This window comes from Mauremys mutica, chromosome 3 (genome assembly GCF_020497125.1).
Source record: "Mauremys mutica isolate MM-2020 ecotype Southern chromosome 3, ASM2049712v1, whole genome shotgun sequence".
NCBI classification, from domain to species: domain Eukaryota; kingdom Metazoa; phylum Chordata; order Testudines; family Geoemydidae; genus Mauremys; species Mauremys mutica.
The window spans coordinates 125,602,552-125,618,094 of NC_059074.1; the positions used below are offsets into that span (position 1 = coordinate 125,602,552).

At 43.2% G+C, this 15,543-nt stretch overlaps 1 protein-coding gene and 1 long non-coding RNA gene across 2 annotated transcripts in view; one reads left to right on the forward strand and one right to left on the reverse strand.

The window, feature by feature from the left end:
• The window catches only part of LOC123367080, a 42,897-nt gene extending 30,960 nt beyond the window's left edge, over positions 1–11,937 (forward strand). The window contains exon 3 of the long non-coding RNA XR_006578296.1: positions 9,942–11,937. This is a non-coding gene — a long non-coding RNA (uncharacterized LOC123367080). The remainder of the gene's footprint in view (positions 1–9,941) is intronic.
• The window catches only part of RPS6KA2 (ribosomal protein S6 kinase A2), a 451,617-nt gene that overhangs the window by 239,006 nt on the left and 197,068 nt on the right, over positions 1–15,543 (reverse strand). The window lies entirely within an intron of this gene.

Below are 15,543 nucleotides of genomic sequence, written 5' to 3' on the forward strand. Positions count from 1 at the left end.
ATCACGACCAGCCCCATAATACAATTGCACTCAAATTTGTCCAACTCTGTCTTAAAAAACTAAGTAAGTTGTTTGCCCCACAATGCCTATTAGGAGGCTGTTCCAAAACCTCACTCTTCTGATGGTTCAAAACCATCTTTTAATTTCCAGCCTGAATTTCTTCATGGCCAGTTTACACTCATTTGTTCTCGTGCCAACATTGTCCTTTAGCTTAAATAGCTCTTCGCCCTCCATGGTGTTTACCCCCTAATATATTTATAGAGTGCAGTCTCATCCCTTATAGCCTTCTTTTTGCTAGGCTAAACAAGCCAAGCTCCTCCATTCTCCTTTCGTAAGACAGGCCCACCATTCCCCTGATCATCCTGGTAGCTCTTCTCTGCCCCTGTTTCAGTTTGAATTTAGTTTTGTTGATCATGTGTGGTAAGAACTGTATACAGTATTCCAAATGAGGTCTTACCAGTGCCTTGTATAATGGCATAAATACCTCTCTTTCTCTCTCACTCACTACTGGAGATGCCTCGTCTAATACATCCTAGGATTGCACTGGCTTCTTTCACAGCTGCATCACTTTGGTGGCTCATAGTCATCCTGTGATTGACTCCCCCACACCCAGGTCTGTCTCATTCTCTGTCATTTCCCACTGATGAACCCCAGCTTTTTGTAGCAGAAATTCTTATTATCAGACCGTAAGTGCATGATCTTGCACCTTATGCAACTGAATTTTATCCCATTTCTGTCACTCGTGTCTTCAGGGTCATCCAGATCTTCCTCTATAATATTCTAATGCTTTCCAATGTTGTATCATCATTAGCACACTCCTACTTTTTGTGCCAAGGTCATTAATAAAAATATTAAGAGTGATCCCAAGGCAATCCTTCAGGAACTGCACTAGTAACCTACCCCCAAGTCTGATGTTACACCTTTCAGAACAACCCGTTGTCTTATCCCCTTTAACCAGTTCCTCATTCCCCTTACAATTCTTGTACTAATGCCCATCCACTCTAATTTAACTAATATTTTCCCACATGGTACCGTGTCAAATTCTTTACAAGGCAAGAGGATGTGGGGGAGGGAATGCTCCAAATATAATAGCTTGACTGATAACATAAAAAAGTCCAAATACAGGAAACACACAAACAAAAATACATAGATAATATGAGGTGTAGGCACAGAAAATAGAAAATTCTACAAGTATTGTATGTGTATTTTATGCTTCTGAGCCACCGTATTTATTTAGCTTCAGAAGAACAAATGAATAAGATGAGGTCTCAGAATGAAAGACCCATAACTTACAGTTATCCATAGAATATCCAATTTGCCCAATGACTAATAAAAAGGTACAAACTAAGAAAAAAATTAGATTAAACTGAACATTCATTATTCTATTTATAAGCATACTAACAGTCAGATCAACCTGAAAAATTCATTGCACTTAGAAATTCATGGTAGTAAATTATTAATTGGCTTCCTCCTGAGTAATTTTTACTGCCAAAGAACTCAATGGAAATGAAATCCACCAAATGGCTGTGCTTCAGGCAAGAATAAACAGAGATGAGGATCAACTGACATACTTACGCTTTGTAGTAATATTTATATTTTTGATTCTGTTTTATGGCTTCTAAACTGAAGCATTAATTGCCACAACAGAGTTTAAAAAAAAAAAAAGATAAAATGCCTGATTTTGCTTTTTTTGGAGTCAATGGCAAAACTCATTTACTTCGACTTGATTAGGATTAGAACCAAAATGTACAGACAAAGAGTACTTCATCTTAGAGTTTGCTGAGACTAGGTCTTAGTTAACATAAATTTCATGGAGGATTTCTAATAATAAAACTTACTACCAGGACTTGTGTGACTCTCACAGATGGTTGTACACAGAACACATCAAGATTAATAAAAGTCAAGCAAACAAGTGGAGGTGGGCAACATTTTTTGGAAAATCTTTTTTTTCCCCTGGAAAATGCAGATTTGGGACAACTGAAACATTTCATGAATTTGTGTCAGATTCACCAATTTGTTTGACAAAAAAAACAAACCCCACAAACACCCAATGTTTTGTTAAAAAATTGAAATGTTTTGTTTTTATATTTTTTAAATGAAATGTTTTGATTTTTCAATTCAAAATCACTTTGCTTTTAGAATTTTACTTGAGTTTTATTTTTAAAAGGCTAAAGAACTCAAAGGCAAAATGAAATGTTTTATTTCAGGTAGAACAAAACATTTTGTTCAACCCAAAAAAGAAATTTATTCATGTTTTGATTCATGAAAAAAAATAGATTGTTTTTTGTTTTGGATCAAACCAAGATTTTTTTTTTTTAATTTCCATTTACCTATTGAACAGAAAAAAATCAGTTATTCACACAGCTCTATGCAGGAACTGCAGATGCAGACCTGAGACATTTACACTCAGCAATAAACAACAATCTATGATGAACCAAAGCCTAAAAGGACATGCATGACTGGTTGATGCTTCATGAACTATGAATTTGCAATAGAGATAAGAGAATTGGGCTAAGTAATTGGAAGAAGGACTACACAAGTCTTTGAGACATATGACTCTGTCATCCACAAGATATGGGCTTAGTGCAGGAAATTACTGGGTGAAATTCTAGGCCTGTGTTGTGGAGGTCAGACTCTATAACTATAATGGTCCCTTCTGGCCTTAACAATTTGTTTATCTATGAATAAAACTGCAATGACTCTGCTAATTGAGCAAAGCAACAGATAACTGGAGTTATTGCTTTATGTTTCATGGAGTGTTAGTGTTATGTTACCATCCCAGATGAACATCTTTAGTTCTGAAAGGAATATATTGTTGACTTTGAACACAGGAGACTTAACGGGGGTTGAGGAACAAGCCCCTTGGAATCCCTCAACAAGCCTATGCAATGAAAATATCTAAGGTAAAATTGTGGTCCAAAAAGCAAACGAGATGCTGGGTTGAATCAATCTTGCTACAGAGAATAAAAGTGAAAGTGTACAAATTGATGGCACTCTCTTATGTTGAATAGTACATTCAGTTTTGCTTGCTCTTTCTCAAGAAGTTTATATGAGAAACAGAAAGGCTTCAGCGACAGGCAACAAATTATTAGAGGCAAGAAAAGGCTTCCATATAAAAACACATATGATTAGGACCTCATACATTTAGAAAGGAGAATAAGAGGGTCATGATAGAGGCACAGTATAATTCCAGTTATCCCAATTCCCTGTACCCCAAAATCCTAGTTATCTCAATCCATTGTGTGTCCCCCATGTAGCCCTATATTAGTTATTCACCCGCTAATAACTTCTCAATTAGTCATTTACTGCTGGTTAGTGCTAATCAAGGGCTTTTCACTTTTAATACTTAATATTTTCTACTTTATTAATGAATAAAACCAAATGTTATTGAATTTAAACACTAAAATTATATTAAAATCACCGTGGACACAATTTTAATACAATTTTGGTGGCTTAATAAACTCAAGAGGTTTATTTTTTACTCTTTAATAAAGTACAAAATATTAAACAAATACACCTCTACCCCGATATTACGCCACCCGATATAACACAAATTCGGATATAACGTGGTAAAGCAGTGCTCTGAGGGGGTGGGCCTGTGTGCTCCGGTGGATCAAAGCAAGTTCTATATAACGCGGTTTCACCTATAATGCGGTAAGATTTTTTGGCTCCTGAGGACAGCGTTATATCGGGGTAGAGGTGTATGAGCTTTACTCCCTTTGTTCCCCATATTTCTATATCAGTGAAACTGCAGCTCAATGTAGCACTTCAGTTTCTCCAAACACCTGGTTATCCGAAAGTTTCAGTTTTCCCGAAGCCATTCAGATAAACGGGATAAACCCCAACCCTAACCCAAAATAGAACTAGATAAATTCATGGAGGATAGGTCCATCAATGGCTATTAGCCAGGCTGGGCAGAGATGGTGTCCCAGCCTCTGTTTGCCAGAAGCTGGGAGTGGGTGACAGGGGATGGATCACTTGATCATTACCTTTTCTGTTCATTCCCTCTAAAGCACCTGGCATTGGCCACTGTTGAAAGACAAGATACTGAACTAGATGGACCTTTAGTCTGCCCCAGTATGGCCCTTCTTATGAGTGTGCTGTATATGAAAAATGGCATAAAGAAGGTAAATTAAATACTCCTATTTACTCTCTTTGTAGCCACTTAATTCATTTTATCATTTAATTGTTTTATTGTTGTGGTTAACCCATAAGCTATTTCATATATCTATTCATCACAAATTGATTACATAAGTAGGATGAGACTATCATAGAATCACAGAATATGAGGGTTGGAAGGGACCTCAGGAGGTCATCTAGTCCAACCCCCTGCTCAAAGCAGGACCAATCCCCAACTAAATCATCCCAGCCAGGGCTTTTTCAAGCCTGACCTTAACCTCTAAGGAAGGAGACTCTACCACCTCTCTAGGTAACCCATTCCAGTGCTTCACCACAATCCTAATGAAAAAGTTTTTCCTAATATCCAACCTAAACTTCCCCCACTGCAACTTGAGACCTTCATTCCTTGTTCTATCATCTGGTACCACTGAGAACTATAGGGGAATAAGATTGACAAGTATTTAGGAATGATGACTGCACATTAGATATATAAGTAAAGCATGGCTGTAATGAAAGGCCTACAAGGTAAGGCCTGTAAACTTTCAGCTTAGTCTCACTAGGCTTAAGGAAGCTTGACATAAGTGGGTGACCTAAGAATAACCCTATGCCAATAAAACCACATGATTACTGCAAAGGATGTGCCAATAGGTGATGTTATAGAAAAATAGACTGTAATATACCCATCTAGACCACATGGTATCTGATTGATACATCATCAAAAATTCTGTTCTGACTGCAGGTTACCATGGGAACATGTGTACCTAAATATTAATAAAATGCTAATAAGAAAAAGGAGAACTAAGAAAACAACCTATGAAAAGTGGGGGCTCCCAAAATTTAAGGGGTGTGGAAGTACAGTTAAGGAAAAGAAGGGTTGGAACCCTCATGCATATGCATAAGGGTTACGTGTGCTCAGAATAAGAAGACAAAAGCGATTCCCTGATTGCAGTAAAGTGGGAAGACCGTAACATAATACTTCATTGGGAAGACCCTAGCAGGAAGCACCCCTCTATCAATGACCATCTGTTGAAAGATCCACCAGACTCTAATATCATCTTGGGTATGAATAAAGCATTGGTTGTTGCCTGGGCTCTCAGGTTCTGTAGATCTGCATGTGAGTGTAACTTATACCTGATAATACAAACAAGATTTTTTATTTGTAACTGATCACTGTGTTTGCTCTTCATGTGTCCCTAAGAGTCTCCCAGTCTAAGAGAATCTTAAAGGGTAACTTTCACCCTATTGATTTGAAACTGTGGCCGCACAGGAGCTGAGCTCACTCCCTAGGGCAGGGGTGGGCAAACTTTTTGGCATGAGGGCCACATCTGGGTGGGGAAATGGTATGCAGGGCCATGAAAGTAGGGCTGCGGCAGGGGGTTGGGGTTTGTGAGGGAGTGCAGAGTGTGGGAGGGGGGGTGCACTGTGCAGAAAGGGGCTCAGGGCAGGGGGCTGGGGTGCAGGAGGGGTTTGGGGTATGGGCTCCCCATTCCTGGCCAATGGGAGCTGTGGGGGGAAGTGCCTGCAGGCGAGGGCAGTGAGTGGAGTCCTGTCTTCCCTTCCCCCGGGGGCTGCAGGGTCATGGTACTGGCCACTTCCGGGAGTGGCGTGGGGCCAGGGAAGGCAGGGAGCTGTGCCACAGCGCAAAGCCCTGATGGGTCGGATCCAGCCCGCACACCATAGTTTGCCCACCCCTGCCCTAGGGACACTATAGTTTAAACCCAGGTCTATCAATCAATTCAAATTTTTAAAAAGGCTACACTCTCATAAAAGAGAATCAGGGACAGGTGTTCCAGGAGCATCCACTGAGCAACGTGAAGAACAATACTTTCCCCCAGGTGATTATGCAATACATGTTTGTAGCATTACTGTCACCATGTTGGTCCCAGGTAGGGGTGAAAGTAACTTAAAAGACTTACTGGTACTCCGGAGTCCTGGGGGGGACTCCTGAAGAGGCGTGGCCTCTACCGGAACAGGTGGGGCCTTTAAATCCCCCGGCTCTTTAAATCAGGATTTAAAGGACCCAGGACTGGGGCTGTGGTAGCAGCAGCTGGGAGCCTGGGCCCTTTAAATCATCCCTGAGCTACCAGCGACCATTTAAAATCACCATTGCGAGGGCTCCCGGCTGCCACTGCTACCCCGGGGCCCCGGCCTCTGGCAGAGCTTTAAAGGGCCTGGGGCTCCACTGTAGTAGTGGCAGCCGGGAGCCCCTGGCCCTTTAAATCACTGCCAGAGCCCCGCCGCCGCTACCCCAGGGCTTCAGCAGCAGGGCTCGAGTGGTGATTTAAAGGGCCCCGGAGGGTAGTGGCAGTGGAAGCCCCGGGCCCTTTAAATCGCCACTGGAGCCCTGGGGTAGCAGTGGCAGCCAGGGGCTCGGGCGATGATTTAAAGGCCTCGGGGCTCTGACTGTTGTTACTGCCCCGGGCCCTTTAAATCGTCCCCGGAGCCCTGCTGCTGGAACCCTGGGGTAGCAGTGGCGGGTCTCCAGCAGCAAGTTAAAGGGCCCGGGGCCGTAGCGGCGGCTGAGCCTCTGGCCCTTTAAATCGCCACTCTGGGACTTCTACCCATCATGCACTGCACTCTGCATCAACACAAGCACTCCTGGTGAGCGCACACAAAAGTTTGTAGTGTAGACATGGCCTTCACTACTGAGGGCATTGTCCAAGGCATCTGGTTATTCTGAAAGCTGACCAGTATGACCACACCAAAGATGTAGAGAATTTTCTGCTTTGAAGGAACTAGTGTTGCTCAATATGCACTGTAAGTCCTCAGACTCAATACCAATATTCTCTTTAATGGATTCTGTCCAACATCTTCTAATGCCAGATCTTAAAGTTTGGCACCTAAACAAGCTGCTTAATTTTCAGAGTTGCTGGGCACCCGTTGCTATCAGCAAAGTCAAATATAAGCATTTCTGCTCCTTTGCAGCTGTGCGTGGTTGGATGATTGATTCTGAAGTAATACCTTTCTTCTGGAAAATACAGTGCAAACAAACCTATCTTTTCCCATCCCCTCACAAGCCCTTGCTTGGAGCTAGGAAATATACTGGCTCAGTTGTACTGAGACCACTAGTGTTTGAAGCAAATGGCATAGATTTGCACATGCTACTGAACTTTCATGATGCAAACTAGAGGGAATTCTTCCTTCTCTTGTTTTTTGCTCTTTTCTTTCAATACAGACTCCAATATGCTGTAATACAGCAGTAGTTATACAAGACATATGTCAACCAAAGAGATAGAGCTCAAGACTGTACGATATGGATGTGATGAAGAGGTCTTATTCTAGCTATGTGATGCCTAGAATATCCATTTCCCTCAACCCCTACGATTTAGAATGAAGCATTATATCTCTCATGAAAAATGACCTAAAATTAGGTTGTATTGGGTGTTACCTGCAGATAACTTATTAATAAGAAAATACTCTGAAGACACACAGGGTGTTCCTGTTAGTACAGAGAGAACTGAGACTAAAGCAGAAACAGTAGTGGCAAGACAAGACAAGGGAGTTAGATTTGTCTGCATATGTAATAAGACATTTTAGTTCTTTCAAAAGGTAGCGTTTGATCTTCAGGTCTAGGGAGTGCTATTATGAAATGACTGTGGCATTCATTACTACTGCTCCCTCTATCATATGTGCTTTCTCATCCACTGACTCCCTGTAATGGTGTGACACCCACCTGTCAAGTGACCCCTTCTGGTCAGGGGTGTCTGCAGTCTTTAAATAGTTCCAGCCCTGGTATTGGGCCATACCCCCAGGGCTTCCTCCCTGGGGGCAATGGTTTCACCCTCCAGCTTTCCAATTGGGCCACTAAGCAGTTCAGATCCCCTTCTGGGGGTTTACTGCTGTTCAATTGGCTGGGGGAAGAGACGACCCACACCCACCCATTATTTCAGGCCCCAGACCAGGGACCCTGAGAATAGCAGTCACATGCTGCTGTCTCTCTTTAACTAAACTATTTACAGTTCCCTGGGCCACTTCCCATGTGGCCCTAGCCTTCATGAAAGCTTCACTCTCACCTCACAGCTCTTCTATGTTCAGGCCCAGGAGCCAGCCAGGAGCTCTTTCTTGCTCCCCCAGTCCCTGCCAGCATTGAGCTGTCCACAGTGCTGCAGTTCCCTTTGTCCAGCCAGGACCAACATCTGCACTCCTCTGGCTCCAACAAGGAGCTGCCTCTGGGCTGCACTGCAGCTTTTTATACTAGCCTGCAACCCTCTGATCGGCCAACCCCTTGCAGCTTCCCCCTGATTGGCTGCTTCCTGTGCAGACTCTCAGGGCCATTTGAAAGACTTAGCTCCACTGCTCCTTTCCTAGGACAAGTGTGGCAGGACCCTGAGGCTTCCAACAGGAGGCATCTGGGCCTAGTCCACCCGTCACACACCCCATTAATAAATGATAGCATAATTGTCCATATTAATGTCAGTTTGCTGGGGATTAGTTTTAGCATGGAGGGTAGATAGTCTAACAGCCTGTGTTGAAAGCTCTCCAGTGAGGACAGTGTCAGCTAAAGCCTTTACTCTTGTCACTGGGCCTTTCACTTGCTTGGCTAACATTGCTTCCCAGTTTCTACTTGAATTTTCTTTAGGCTCAAGTAGGAATTTTTTCCCCAGCCCCACTTCAGCCTCTGCCCCAGCATGCTCCATGAAGGCTGATAAAGGATGCAAATTTTGTTTGTTTGTTTTTGGATAATCAATAGCAATGGATACTGTCTTCTTATACTGAGGTGGAATTATACTTTGCAGACATGGATGCTATTGGGCAGCTGACTCACCAATAGTCTGAGCACACAGATGTTCATGAATATCCACTTGACTCAGAGCAGCTACTATACAAGATGTGTGGGGTACTTGTTTCATATGTACTAGCTTTGGTTACAAAAACAAAAACTAACCCAGGAAACTGGCAATGCCATGAATGTACTAGAGAACCAGCAATATGTAAATCCCTCTTGGTATGCCTGACACAAAGGCATTATACCTAAGGCTAAGATTTTGTCAGGGATATTTTTAGTAAAAGTCACGGACAGGTCACATATCAGTGGGGTAGCCGTGTTAGTCTGTATCCACAAAAAAACCCAAACAACGAGGAGTCTAGTGACACCTTAAAGACTAAAAGATTTATTTGGGCATAAGCTTTCGTGGGTAAAAAAACCCTCACTTCTTTAGATGCATGGAATGCTCTCCATGCATCTGAAGAAGTGGGGGGGTTTACCCATGAAAGCTTAAATCTGTTAGTCTTTAAGGTGTCACCGGACTCCTTGGACAGGTCACAGGCATTAAAGAAAAATTCACAGAAGCTGTGACCTGTCACAGATATTTTTAGTAAAAATCAATGATAAAATAGGGCTCTATGGGTCCCCACACCACCCACAGTGGGGCAGCTGCAGGGTGGCTAGGAGTTCCAGGGGCCCCTACTGTAGGTAGGGTGTCTGAGCTCCAGGGTCCCCCGCTGCCCATAGCTGGGATCTGCAGGGGTCCCTGCCACCTGCAGCAGCTAGGAGCTACAGGGTACCCCTGCCACCTCCAGCTCCGGGGGTCCTCTGCCACTCACAGCAGCTGGGAGCTGCCACGGGTGGTGGAGCTCCCTACCCCAGGACCCTGCGGGTGGCAGGGGACCCTGCAGTTTCCGACTGCCATAGGCTGAAGTCACTAAGACCTCTGGAAGTCACATATTCTGTGACTTCTGTGACCTCCGTGACTAAATCATAGCCTTAATTATACCTATTTGGGTGACTGGTATGTGGATTTGGAACACTTCACCCAAAACCTTATTTTTAGTAATACAGGAAGACAAATACCAAATAGCCATTACATTTGCTTTCTTGACAGGTTCAAGAGATGTGCAGTCAATATTACTCCTTCAGCTATCAACAGAAGGCAATGAAGAATGGGCATGGACAATTTTTATGTTGAGAAGACAATTTTTATGTTGAGGAGAACTTCTACCACCTTAAAAAAAATCAAAATATGGGGATGGGGAACAGGTAGGAAGGACAGCCCATTGATTAGGGCATTAGCCTAGGACTTGGTAGACTTGGGTTTAAGACTCTGCTGCACCACAGACTTCCTCTGTGACTTCGGGTAAGTCACTTAGCCTCTCTGTGCCTCAGTTTCCCATCTGTAAATTGGAGATAACAACACTTCCCTACCCCTCAGGGGTGTCATGAGGGAAATACTTCAAAGATTAATGCATTCAGGACCAGATTTTCAAAGATATTTAGGCACCTAAAATGCAGATATGCACCTATTAGGATTTTAAAAAGCACCTAACTCCTACTGAGAATTAGGCCCAAGGTGAACTGAGTTGGGCTCCCAGAAACTGAAATACTAAAAAATTCTAAAATAACTTCTGAAAACTTGGGCCTGGATTTCTTTTATTAATGCAGCTGTCACATCCCTTTGTGGGCTACATAAAGAAAGCCCTGCTTCAAGTCATGGTGATACTACTAACCAATTCCAAACAACGCCCAGCATTCTCTGTTCCTGAAATGGGATACTGCAGAGAAAAATGGAGCCTAAAAAAATAGGTTTGATACATCATAACAAATGCTGTGTCTTTCAGAAAGCCCTATGAAAACAGAGCGTACACTGAGGAAAAAAGAGTTACCAAAAAACATTTCAAACCTCAAAAAACAGTTGTGTGGGTCCCATTCAAGATCTGGAAAAGGTTCATGGTGGTTCCTATTTTGCCTGAAACAGCTGACCGCGTCTTAAGGCACATGAAGTTAAAAACACCTTCAGTTCATTTTACTTGTAAATACTACAAACAGGGCATCTATGCACTTCATAATACCATAATGAAACAGGACAAGGAGCAGTAAACAACACAAACAAAATGAATAAGGTAACATGCATATCTCAAGGTTCTGATGACATTAGATACAGTTAAGAGTTAGTTTTCATGGCTATCATGACATCATCAGAACTCCTTACTATATGTACATCATCATTACACTATGTGCTGATCTCTCCCTGGAGGCACTGGTGTGTGCACAAGTGGCACTGTCTGAATTAGGGAGTAGTAGCCCTTATCTGACAGACATCCAGAAGACCTAGGGAAGAACTATGGAGCCCCTCATCCCCTAGAGGACAATGTAGGAGGAATGGGGATAGGCTTTAGGGCACCAAAAAACCCCTCCATTTAAGAAAAGGTTGGGTGGACCCCAGGACAGGGAGGACAGTGGCAAGAGCGTGAGGCAAAGCTATGTGAATACCATCTATTCAAGTTTAGGACTGTTTTCTCTTAACAGAACCTAAACCCATTATAATTTTGGTGAGTTCACAATTGTATATGATCCTTTCTCATAGCCTTGCATGAGTCCATCTGTATAAATGACCTTTCCCTCTGAATTGTAGCATGACTCATTTCACTCAAACCACCAAGCTGTGGGTTGTACACAGCCTTCTATTTGCGGACTTATTCCTGTCCACTTACGAGATGAGTGAACATAATGCTTCAACAAATACCTAGGGGGATTTCAACATATGGTATATGTCTACCCAGTCATCCAACAAGTATGTGAAATTGGTTGTAAGGAGCTTAGAGCAGACTGTACAATAACCAGATGTCTGATTAATCTAATGCCTACATAACGGGCAAAGAACTGACAACTCATCATATTAAGTCACTGGTAGCCTTTGACATTTTTCATTTAATTAAGTACATTCTTTCAAATTCCTAAGTAACCTAATAATTCAGTTTGTGGCATCAATAGATCTAGCAATGTAACACTGACTACATTTTTTTAAAACACAAGCATAAAGGTATAGGAAACAAGACTCCATTTCTCAGATGTGCAATACCAAATTAGTGCTTTGTGTTGTCTGTTTCTCATCAACTAATGATAACAATATACAATTAATTCTGCTGTAAAGTTCTAAACTTATAATGTTTAATGTATGTTTTGAATACTTCTAAGCATATGTTGGAGGATGTAATTAAATATTTTAACTTCTGCTGCTTTTTTTAGCTCAACATATAAAATGGATGCTCCTGATCATGAAGTTGTAGAACAGGATTTTTTATAAAGAGAACCATATGATCTAAATGCAGTACCACCTAGTCTAAGAGAGCGCAACATGCTAACACACATCTTAAATTCATTACACTGTCAGTAACCTGACTTGGAAATCTTTTGTTGCAAACCAGGGCAAGGTCCTATAGAAGCTACCTTTTTCATGAATGGTGAATACATGCTACATTCAGAATACAGGTGTCCTGAGATCAGAAAGTACTTTACAAATAGTGTACAACTGAGCCAAAATACAACCACTGAAGTGTGACCATTTTGTTCCAGTATAAGAATACTTCCATGTATTGTGATTCAATATTTTCCTTTATGTTTTGACATGCAATCTTATTGTTTATTTGTGGAATAGCACAGACTGGAATATCTATCCACTGGGAAGTTGGAGGGGACTGCTATTGCTCTTTTCCACAGAGATGCCACAGAAAAGAACTGGGTCCATATCTCAGAGATTTAAGACAAGTGACATAACCTACTTCACAGTGGTCACTTCAACTCAACCCAAGGAAAAATTTGTATAAGAAGTTCTGGTAACAAGGGAATTCCTATAGAAATTCAAATCATAATCAATCACACTAAGGTCCCAAGAATAGACTGTTAATTATATCAAGGAAGAAAGAAATTCTCCTGGATCTTAGTTTTCATTTTAAGGTTAGTCTCTAGCTGTAATACTGTAAAGACAACTTTCAAAATATGACCTCATGTCTGCTGGAGAGTGTAGAGTCTGAAATGATCTCTCTGAGGTGTGAACTGCCCCATTCTTTTTTATGGGTGCTAAATCAGATGCCAATGATGAGACTGCAAATGTCATCATTGTTAAATGTGTCACCGCTCAAAGCATGTAAGGAAGGGGAGAAAATATACAATGAAGATCTACACCAGCCTTTCTTATGTGTAGGGCATGCCTCATAGGCACATGGAAAGGACTAGCAGGGGGAGTAGGATGCAGAAGATGTTTAAAGGCTTAAACATCTTAACTTATACAACCCAGGATAGCATTTCAGGAGGTACAGTTGGGTTCTATTTCATGAAGAGGGTCTCAGCTTCACAAAAAAAAAACTTCTGGAAATATTGGACTCTTTCATGGAAAGCAGTTACTACGTCTTGCATTGTGGACAACACTCTTACAGTGCAATTCTTGTCAAACTGCTTGTTAGCACATTTTGGATAGCTGCTGCCGTACAGCCATGTTCAAATATTTGGGGAGTTCCAACATACTTTTTGAACACAGCTGACATGGTTTGAGCTCATTTGCCCCACCCAGCCAAATCATGCAGAACATGATTCAGTGGGAGCTGTGCTGAAACCATACTTTAACAGAGCTTTCAAACACAGCACCTTTCTCAGTGTAGACAGGGTCATAGCAGTATGGCTTGGGTCTGATTCACAGAAGCTGCAAATATATCGCAGCTGTACATCTTCACAAATAGCAGGGACTCTAAGCCCTAACACAGTAGCTTCTGCTACTAGTGCAGCTGGTGAGAGGCAGCACCACACCCCACAAGAACATGGTTTCAATTCCCATTCTCTCAGCCTCCTGCAACCCAGCTAAAGGGGCAGGAGTAGCCCATAATATTTTTTAAAAAATCGAAGCGGAGACTTTCACTTATTCCCAAGACCGCAGAAGAGCCTGTCTTCCCTCAGATCCCCTTTTTGCCTGCATTCTTCTTGGTCTCCCCGCTCTCCACCGCACCTCCACATGATCCCATCTCTCCTTCACCAGCACCCTCACACTGTGTTAAGCCAAGGATATTTGGGGAGCGGGGAGAGGAATAATTGATTTAAAGTAGCAGACTTCAGGCCAAGCAACAGCCTCCTCTCCTTCCAGCTGCTGCTATGTAGGGCTTCTCTATACTTTTACAGCTAGGCCACTGTAGCACTTCAGCATAGACACTACCTGTGCTGACGTGAGGGATTCTGCCACCTCCCCGAAAGGTGGTAGTGAGGTCAAAAGATGAATTTTTCCATCAACTTAGCACTGTCTACATGGGGACATAGGTTGACTTAACTATGCTGCTCAGGAGAGTGGACTTTTCACACACTTCACCAACATAGTTAAACCGCCCTAATTTTGTAGTGCAGACCAGGGCCTAGCAGCAGGACAGTTTACACTGGGTTAAGGTGGAGCGCAGGAGCCAGCAGCTGACAGAAGAGGCACTGACCTGGCTCTCCCCTTGTGGAGAGAGGACAGGTATACACCAAGAGGTGGCAGTCCCTCCTGGAACTCTAGAGATGAGCTGCCAGCATGCTTGCATTGACTGAGCATGGATCAAATATTCCCTCACTGAGGCCTGGTCTACACTAGAAAATTACGTTGGTTTAACTAAATTGGTACGGGGTGTGAAAAATACACACCCCAGAGCAGCATTGTTAAGTTAACCCAAGTCCCCATGTTGATCTAGCTACCACTCTCAGGCCTGGTCTACACTAGGACTTTAATTCGAATTTAGCAGCGTTAATTCGAATTAACCGCGCACCCGTCCACACCAGGAAGCCATTTAATTCGACCTAGAGGGCTCTTTAGTTCGAATTCGGTACTCCACCCCGACGAGGGGAGTAGCGCTAAATTCGACATGGCTATGTCGAATTAGGCTAGGTGTGGATGCAAATCGAACTTAGTAGCTCCGGGAGCTATCCCACACTGCACCACTCTGTTGACGCTCTGGACAGCAGTCCGAGCTTGGATGCTCTGACCAGCCACACAGGAAAAGTCCCGGGAAAATTTGAATTCCTTTTCCTGTCTGGACAGTTAGAATCTCATTTCGTGGTTGGACATCGGGGCGAGCTCAGCAGCACCGGCAGCGATGCAGAGCTCTCCAGCAGAGGAGTTCATGTAATCTCTGAATAGAAAGAGGGACCCAGCATAGACTGACCGGGAAGTCTTGGATCTGATCGGTGTGTGGGGCGAGGAGTCTGTGCTTTTGGAGCTGCGCTCCAAAAAACGGAATGCAAAGACCTACGAGAAGGTCTCCAAAGCCATGAGAGACAGAGGATACAGCCGGGATGCAACGCAGCGCCGCGTGAAAATCAAGGACCCCAGACAAGGCTACCAAAAAATCAAAGCGGCAAACGGACGCTACGGAGCCTGCCACCACTGCCCCACCAGTGACCATGGACTCTGACGATGGGACAGTGTCGACGGCCAGTTCCTCGGCGATGTTCGCGGATGGGGAAGATGAGGAAGGGTTTGTGGAGGACGAGGCAGGCGACAGCGCTTACAACGCTGGTTTCCCCGATAGCCAGGATCTCTTCATCACCGTCACGGAGATCCCCTACCAACCATCCCCGGCCATTAACCCGGATCCTGAATCAGGGGAAGGAGCAGTCGGTAAGTGCTTTAACCATGTAAACTTTTATTCTTAATATAACAGGAATCTGAAGTATGTGAAAAGGAGGTCTCTCTA